Source organism: Miniopterus schreibersii, assembly GCF_964146895.1.
Source record: "Miniopterus schreibersii genome assembly, chromosome: 17".
NCBI lineage: Eukaryota > Metazoa > Chordata > Mammalia > Chiroptera > Miniopteridae > Miniopterus > Miniopterus schreibersii.
Window position 1 is genome coordinate 34,650,157 of NC_138117.1, and position 10,053 is coordinate 34,660,209.

Consider the following 10,053-nt stretch of genomic DNA (forward strand, 5'->3'; position numbering starts at 1 on the left):
TTGCATTACAATGTAATTTAAAATATATATATACCTTTATTGATTTCAGAGAGAGGAAGAGAGAGGGAGAGAGAGACAGAAACATCAATGATAAAAGAGAGTCATTGATCGGCTGCCTCTCGTACACCCCCTACTGGGTATTGAGCCTGAAACCTGGGCATGTGCCCCAACAGGGAATCCAACTGAGATCTTCCGGATCATAGGTTGAGGTTCAACCACTGAGCCACACCCGGCTGGACTACAAGATAATTATAACTGATTTCATTCCATTTAAAAACAAAAGACCTTAAAATCCTCAACAAAATACTAGCAAACCAAATCCGGCAGCAGATTAAGGTGATTATACATCATATCTAAGTGGGATTTATTCCAGAGTATAAGAGTTGTAACAAGAAATCATTCAAAGGAATTCATGATGACACTGAACAAACTAAAAATAGAATGCAACTCACCCTACATGTTAAAGGTGGGAACTAAACTTACTGGGGTGGTCACTGTGCAAGTTATATAAATGTCTAACCACTATGCATATATCTGAGACTAATATACTATTGTATATCAGCTGTAATTAAACAACTTTGAACATTTTTAAATTAAAAAGGTAAACAGCTGAAAAAAATGTTAAAGGGTATTTATGAGAACCCCACAAGTAACATATTCCATGGTAAAAGACTAAAAGCTTGTTCCCCCTAAGATCAGGAACAAGACAAGGACAGCTGCTTTTATGTTATCTATTCAACATCATATAAAGGTTCTAGCCAGAAAAATTAGGAATGACAAAACAAAAAGGCAACCAAATTGAAAAGCAGTAAAATTATATTTATTCCCATGTGATACAGTCTTATATAACAAAAATCCTAAAGAACCCACAAAGCTCTATTAGAGCTAGTAAATTAATTCGGCAAAGTTTCAGGATATAAGATCAGCACACAATCCTTTTATTTCTATACACTAACAATGAGCAATGCAAAAATGAAATTAAGAAAACAACTCCATTTCTAATTGCATCAAAAAGTGAGATATTGACATCAAGGTAGACATACTGATCAATGGAACTGAATAGAGTCAGAAATAGCTTCTTTATAACTAAGGGCCAATGGCAGTTGAGCATATGCATGAACCTGAGAATTTCTGCATTCCCAAGACTGCAATATCAAAAGCTTTAATCAAAATATTAGCAATAGATAAAGCTATAATATCTACTCTGTCTTTTCATCCAATGACATTCAACATGTGCTAAGTTGAACCCCAGAGTTTTGAAAGCTGTCTAGGCAGATAAGGGAGGGTAGAGGTAAATCATGGTGGCTCTGCCCCAACACAACCACCTTAACCAAAGTAGCTCCATCTTCATCTAGTTTATTTATTGTGTCTTCCCCTAAGGTTTTGGTAGACGTGTCAAAATTTACACACTTTTTTTTTTAAATTTATTTCAAGATTTCCTGGAGTTTGAAGAGACTCATCAGAAGTGTATGTCATATTTGCCTTTAATCCTGGTTATATTATCTTTGAAAATAATAAGGTGGATGCCTTTCATAATGCCAGTAGAACCTATAACTTGGTACCATGTAGAATTTTCAGTGAACTTCACTCTTGTAATGATGCAAACACACCTGCGATGTAGGCAGTGCAATTAGTAGGATTCCTGTTTTTCAAATGAAAAACTGATAGAAAAAATGAACCAGGTGGTAGCTGAGCAAAGAAACAAACTCAAGCTTATCTCACTCCAAATTCAGGGTTCTTGATATCTGCAGCTTTGTCTCAAGAGCTTAGTATATTTTACTCTAAAATACCTAAAATGAAATCTTCAAAAAGCTTAGGAACAGGGCATAAAAAATAGAATGCTGAAACTAAAACTAGCCAAAGCCTACCTTGGTCTAATGGATTTTCTGTATATGATTTGCCACATCATAGGTTCTGTACTGGGTTGAATAGTGTTCCCCCAAAGTTCATGTCTGCCTGGAACTTGTGAATGTTTAGAAATATGAATTAGAGTGGATTCTAAATCCAAATATGAATTAGAGTGTCCTTAGAAGAAGAGGGAAATCTGGACATAGAAACAGATACAGGGGAGAAGGCCGTGAGACTGTTAATCTAAAAATAAAAAACCAAAGTGAGAAGTAACAAGTGTTTATTTGCAGTAAAAAAGAATTGCAATCCGGGACACAGATTTAGGCATAAACCTGAAATTATGGCCTGATTATGGGATAAAGGCAAGTGAAGATTTTCTAAGAAAAGGAAAGAAAATAATTAGATGAATAGAAAAAAGGAATTTCTATTGGTGCTAATAAGCTGTTACTCTAGCTGAACATGGCTGGTTATTGATTCTAAAGAACGTCTTAATTATCAGTCCTTGTGATCTGCAGGTCTGCTTTCCTGTTAGCTTCACAAACAGCGGTTTGTAAGACAGTGTTGCTGCGGCCCAGTCCAAAGGTTCTTTGGCTCAGTTCAAACCTTCCAAATGTTCAAGAAGCAAGACTTACAAGGCCTTTCCTCTGGCATGGCAGCTCTGACTCTCCATTTTAAAGTGGCTTCATTTATATTAATTTTCTCACAAAATAGAGGCAGAGATTGGAGTGGTGCAGTGATAAGCCAAGGAACACCAGGATCTGCAACCACAGGAGCTAGAAGAGGCCAGGAAGGTTTCTCACCTATTCATTTCAGCGGGCGCATGACCCTGCTAACATCGTGATTTCAGACTCAGCCTCTGAAACCATGAGACAATAAATTTAGGTTATTTTAAGGCACCCAGTTTGTTAGGGTGGCCCTTGGAAGCTAATTCAGGGTCTGCTTAGAGAGAGTCTCTAGTTCCGTTCTCAACTCAGTGGTCCCTGATCAGATGGGTTTCCCTAGATTATCAGGAGAGGAAGGTTCTTGGCAAATGTGAACCAAGTTGACCTGAGAAAAACAGGGGAGTTTTCAGGGCCCCAGATGCCAGTTCGGTGCAAAGGATGCTAGGATTCAACAACAGAGAGCTAGGGCCTCATTCTCAACCGGTCACCATCCCGAACAGGCTTTGGGCAAGGCAGGCACCACTCCTCCAGGCCTCTCCCTCTCCTGCAGAAGGGAGTCGTTTCTCTGAAGTTACTCCTCTTCAAAGGGATAGTGAGTATCTGGCAGCAAAATAATTGTGAAACTTTTTGAGAAGCCAGAAGTATTCAATCCATTGTCAGAGAGGACTGTGGAAATACAGACCCATCTAATTATTTTTATTTTTCAGTGTTTGCAAGCCTTTAAATACAGGGCGAGGGTATCAAATGGTCATTTTGTTTCCAAAGTGTAAGTTCCTAACCTAACAGCAGAACCTCTAAAAGAAAAATTCTGCTTTTCTATTAATGTAGCTTGTAAAAGCTTCCATTGCTTGAGGAGGCTAACAACAATAACAAAAACAACAACAACAACACACACACACACACACACACACACACAATCACACACACACAGGTGCCATTATAACCCTCAAAGCAGCAAACAAAAATTACCCTTCAGCACTGAATTAGACAGAAGAATGAACTGTTTTGAATACAATAAGACAAGTGACCAGTCCTTTGCCTGCACCCTGAGGAATTCCCTGCCCTTTCTTTGCTCTGCACCTGGAGGGGCAGATCCCAGAAAACCACGGAGATGTTAGGAGAGCCAGTAGGATTCCCTGGAGGCTGAATAAAGAGAGAGCAGAAGAGAAGAGCCAGGTATTCTTCCTCTCTCTTTGAATTGGGCAGTGTCTCCAGCAGGGGCTGTGTCTTGTCTGTGGCTTCATTCAGCACCTTCCCTCCCACACCCAATTCCTCCCTCCACGGCCAGTCACTGTCTGCCAGAACCCCTGTTATTTTGGCTCCTTGTGTTTTATTGTGGCTCCAGCTCTGACAACCCAGCCCCCACCCATCTTCCCTCCAGCCCTAGGGGTAGGAGAGACTTCCCAGGGTTTCTAATTTCATTTTTTACCTCCCCCCTTGTTCTTTCATCTCTGCCAGCATCTTTGTAACTAATTCCCTATATTAATGTCTCTCTATCTAATTTACCTGGCATGGTTTTTGTTTACCTGGATGGACCCTTATTGAATTAGCAAGTTAAATTATTTTGTCTCTGCATGGAAGAAGGCATAAACATTTCCAAATGTTTCTGACTCTCTAGCCCAGGAAAAGATTGATTGCCCTTGTTATATTCTACATCATCGGAAAACTACAGCCACACAATTATTTACCTTGATATAAACGCATGTAACACTGGGGGCACATGAATAAGTCTTTACTTTTCTCCTTTTTCTAGAGTGTGTCTGGAGAGTACATGTAAAAACAAAATTTTCAGAGGTATCAGGGTGGTTGGTAGGTAATAGAGAAGAAGAAATGTACAGTATGTTCAATGTTGCTTGAGAATTTGGACTGTTTCTGCATATAGTCAGAGAGCACTCTCAGTCCTCCTAACTGGTGAACTTTCTTGTCCTACAAAATTATGCTCAGATGTTACTGCTAGTTTATTCACAAAAATTCATGTCCTCCTTGTCTTCATGGTCACACAGTTATTTACGTTTTTCAACGTCCCGTGTAGGTGTGTATAGCCCCGTATCTTCATTCTAGCCATAGAATATAAACAAAAGTGCTGTTATCATTTCTGGGCATGGCTCATCAAAATCTCTCAAGTTGGCTGATCCATGTCCTTTTTTCCTTCTGCCCGACAATGGTGACTTGGGAGCTGTGTTGAATGTGGCAAATCCTCTGTGACCTGGGTCTTTGAAACACTCCAAGTGGAAAGTCAATCTACTGACCCATTCACCCACCGAGGACTGTTACATGAGCCAAAATAAACTTATCTGGAGCTATTATATAGCTGGGGAATACTTATTATAGGACCTAGCATATTCCTAACCAAGCACCTCATGTCCTTCTTAACTCCTGTAGAATCAGTAGTTTCCTTTTTATGTACTTTGTTTACATCTCTATGGCAGCCCTTATCAAATTGGGTTAGCGTTATTTGTTCATAAAGCTCCCCCACCCCCACCCCGTCTCTCTCTGTCTCTACCAAGAACAAGAGCTTCACAAGGACAGGCATGGGGTCTCACTTACCTGTGTCCCCAGTGCCATTAGGTAGAAAGCATACAAGGTCTCAAGAATTGTATGTTGAATTGAATGGACTGGAATTAGTGTCTTTCCTAGTTTGTCTTTCCTTCCACATCCTCCCCAAGATAAAAATCTTGTCCCTGAACCTTGACAGTTTTTAACCAATTCCCGCTATTTTCTGCCAAACCTATTACTCCATCTATCTACTCATCTATTTGAAGTTTTAACTTGAGACTTCTATATGTCAACCCTCCCTCTGCTCCCCAGTTTTCTATAGAACTGTCTGACCTCTGAGCCCTACCTATCTCCATTATGATCCAAAGACTTTAGTCTCAGCATGGCAGTAATGCTTACAATATCCTGAGGGATAAAAATAAATGTGATGTTTTTATGAGCACGTGATAAAAATCTTCCTGAATTCACACTCTGAGCTGTGTTATTTATTTAATTAGAAGAACGATCTTACCTAACTGAAAACCTCTGATTTCCAAATTTAATCAGTGTTAGTTGTAATCCTGGATTAAACAAACTACCAAACTTGAAAACCCATGAGTCCTGAGGTCAGAACACAGGTCAATTCAATGAAATGTGGATTTGGAGGGTTTTTCAGCTATAGCAGAACAGGAACAACAGAAGGGCAGAATATGTCTTTATATTCTTTGTTCAAGAATAGTGAGCATAGAAGGTGCGTTTTTAACATAGATTTACGTCACTGGTAGTTTGATGTTAAGCATTATACACATTCCTACTCTATTCCATTGCAAGGCAACTGAATCGTAAAATGTCAGGGCTGGAGAATGCCTCTCAATTCATGTAGGCTAGTGGTTCCTGGCATGTTGAGAGATGCGGACCTTTTGAACTACATTTCCAATGTCATGGACACACACACATACACACACATTTTACAGATAATTTCAATGGTTCAAGAGGACGTCTATGACCTCTCACCCACCCATGGAAGACCATTAATGAAATCTTGTAGGTGCTAACAAATATGTATGGATATCAGCTATGAAGTTTATTCCTTATAAGTCTAAACTGCCACATTCCTTAATCTATCAATCTCCCCAAATTACATTTTATCTACTTCTAGGTCCTCTACACTGGGCTTGGAGAAAAGCCCATCTCAATCTCAACTGAGAAGCCTACCCTTCCATCCCCCAGGATTAGGGAAAGGTCCTAAGGTGTTACATAGTGCAGATCATCAAGAGAGTTTTTACTAGTTTATACTAGCTGATGTACAACATACTCCCAGTCCAGGGCTACAAAATTCCTGTTGCCAAGCTTGGATACATGATCTTTCCTTGTGGCTCTGAAATCTCTCACTCCAAGTGTTCTGTCACATCAACATCATCAAGCCACCCCACTGGAAATATTTTCACCTCTATGGGAAAGGGAGGATGGTGATCATGCATAACAATGAGGACACTGTTACTGACTAATCAATCCTTGAGGCCCCCACATCCCAATTTAATTCCCATCTCCAGGGGAGAAACTTTAAAAGGTTTCTCAGCTCCTGTAGCTTTTACCTCCTCTGTTCCACTTTCTGGGAGAAACTTAGCATAAATCTTTTCAACTGCTTTTTCAGGATAGGAAGGCAACAAACCTTAATAGTTGAGCAGCTGGTCCCTGGAGCCAGACTAGTTGGGTTCAAGTCCCAGCTCTGGCACTTTCTAACCCTATGAATGTATTAGCTTCCTAGGGCTGCTGTAACAAATTAACACAAGTGTGATGACTTAAAATAACAGAAATTTATTATCTCACAGTTTGGAGGCAAGAAGTCTAAACTCAAGCTGTCATAACAGTTGATTTCTTCTGGATACTGTGAGGGTGAATCTGTTCCCTGCCCATCTCCTAGCTTCTGACAGTGGCAGCCCTTGGATCTTCTTGGCATGTGGATGGCTCTTAAATCTCCGCCTCCAGTTTCCCATCCTTGCCTCTTCCTTTTTCCTCTCTTGTAAAGACACCTGTCATTCAATTTAGGATCCATCCTAATAAAAAATGATCCTTCCTGAAATTTTTAACTTAATTACAGCTGCAAAGATTGTTTTTCCAAGTAAGGTCACATTCACAGGTTCTGGGGGGCCATATCATCTGGGAGACCACCATTCAACCCCCTACAAAAAACCTATGCAATTTGTTAACTGTATAATATTTAGTCTGGTTCCCTCTATAATGGAGGGGGGGGGGGGTGATAATAACAGTAGCAAACTCCCCCATCAGTTTATTGAGGATAAAATGTGTTTATACATGTAAAGCACTTAAGAGTTCCTGGTAAATAATAAATATTCTTTGCTAAACAGTATTTGCTGTAATGGGGAGTTAACTTCTGAATAGCTATTAATTTCTGCTCTTGGTCACCTAATTCAAAGCCCCATTAATCAAACCCAAGGCAAGGGAGTACAAGGACTAGTATACTCTTGTTTATGAAGACAGGGTAAGTATGCATGCTGGAAAATGCAAATTACTCCTGCACAGTGTTTCAAAGCTAAACACAGAGTGTGTGCTTGGAGCCAAGATGCCACAATTTAATAATCAGCATTTACAACTACATGGCAGGCATTTCATATATATTATTTTTATTAATCCTCACAATGGTATTATATATATATTTATATGTGTGTATATACACACACATATATGTATACACACACACACATATATATAATGCAATAATATAAGCAATCTTTGACTGCATTTAAAAAAATACTAAGGTTATAAAAGTCAAGTCTCTTAGCACTAGAAACTTAGTAAGTTGTCAGGCCAGGATTTTAAGCAAGGTCTGCCTGACTTTAAAGTAGTCTTTTTCATCTGAGCTACCATATGGATATCAGAGCTAAAATCTGAAACATTCTCAGCAATCTGGAATAATGGGGAAAAGCTAAGAAATATGTATTATACCAAGCACAAGTGCAACATTTTGTACCTGGACTAAAAAAGATAGCATAATTATCAGAGAAATATGTGCCTATATAGCACAAACAAGGATCAATGGGCTCCAGGCTATTGCAGTCATAATGTTAATAAACAATGTGGTACAGCTACTGAAAATAAATGTGATCATTTTCTGCAGTCTCCACAACAAGCAAGGTGATAACTCATCTTTATTCTGCAATGGTTCAGGTCACAGCTGGAATTCGTATTCAATTTTGGAGTATTATGTCATCCGAGGAACTCTGAAAAATTGAACTTAATGAGACAAGTGACCACCAGGCTGAAGGGATGGAAAACACCCGCCCCCATCCTGATGTCTGCCCACCTCCTCTCGCTTCATGGTTGGGGTAACAGCCTCTCTGCTGGGCCCCCTGCCTCGGCCCCGCCTCGCCATGCATTACCCATCCTCCCTGCAGCAGGGTGGTCTTCCAAACCGCAAACGCACTCAGGCTGCACTTGGCTGCGCTTCATCCCAGGGCCTTTGGAATGACATTGAGATCCCATGAGAAGGCTTCCAAAGCCCTCAGGTTCTTGTACCCACTTTCTGCTTCACACACACACACACACACACACACACACACACACACAGCTCCACAGCCGGGTCTTGCTGATTCCCGCTTCCTATCCCTTGGGCATGCTGCCGTCTGGCCTGGGTCACCTGCCTCCCTCTGACGTCCGCTCTACCCACCCCTTGCCTGCTAATTCCCGATCACTCTTCTAGGCTTCACTTTACCCTGCAAGCTGTCCCCCACGACCCCTGCTCCAGGCTTCAGGGTTTCTTGGGCCCCTGTGTATGCTTTTATAGCCCCCTGAGCTTCCCCTGTCTTAGCACATGTCACATTCTGCTTTGATTGCCATTTACTCGGTTCCTCTACTCAATAGAAAGTTACATGAGAACAGGACAAAGTTTGCTTTCTTACTGTTTTACCCCCACTACCAAGTGCAGTGCTCAGTGGACAGTTGTTCCTTGAAACACGTCATTCTTGAATGAAAGTGAGGGAATCTGAATCCAATAAGGATGCCTGCAGATAGGGGTGGGAAAGCTGCTTTCAGGGGATAAAGCAAGATACACGGATTTGTCCATTGGGGCCAGAAAGCAGAATGAGGACTTACAGGTAGCAGAGAATTGAAAGTAGATTTTCATTCAGTGCAAGAAAGAACTTTAAGCAATTAGAACAATCTGAAAACAGAGCTTGCTGGCTCAGAAATAGGGGATTCTCTGTTACTGAAAATGTTCACGTTGAAAGGCAGGTTTGTGGAAGGCAATAGGATTCACTTTAAATTCCAATTAGGTAAATTGGTGGAGTTTTCTAGAGGTGAGCTGTGTTGAGAAAGAGTCTGAGACGCTATGTGGGACAAAGAGAAAAAAATTATACAATCAGTTGTTGGTGTCTGTCAGGAGCTTTCTTGGGACTGAACGAAATAGGCAGTAATGCTCCATATTTGTCTTTCTACACACACACATACACACACACACACACACACACACACACACACACACACAGAGTTACAAAAGGAGAGTCTTACTTGGGAGATAATTATTTCTTTAGTCAAAACTCAGCCCCCTCATGGCTACATTGTCCAGAAACCCTTATTTTGTTGTTTCTTTTTTGAGTTAATGGGAAGAATTTAATGTCCACTGTCCCTCCCCCCCCTTTTTAAAAATAGCTTATTGATTTTTAGAGAGAGAGAGAGAGTGAAACATTAATGTGAGAGACAAACATCGATCAGCTGCCTCCTGCCTGCCCCCTACCGGGGACTGAGCCTGCAACCCAGGCATGTGTTCTGACCGGGAATTGAACCGGCGACCTTTGGGTGTAGGGGACAATGCCCAACCTACTGAGCCACACACCATCCCTTCTTTTAACTGGAAAGTGGGTTGCTTTATAAAAATTGGCAATCCTAATTGATTACTGTTTTTTACTTTATATGGCAAAGAAGAAAAGTGAGCATATAGCTGTGGATAAAAAAACATATTCTAGGAAGCCATGGATTCAGAGAGCGCCCAGGGGCTTGTACCTGGGGTGCAGCACCCAAGAGGATTAGTATATCTTACTAAACATTGGGC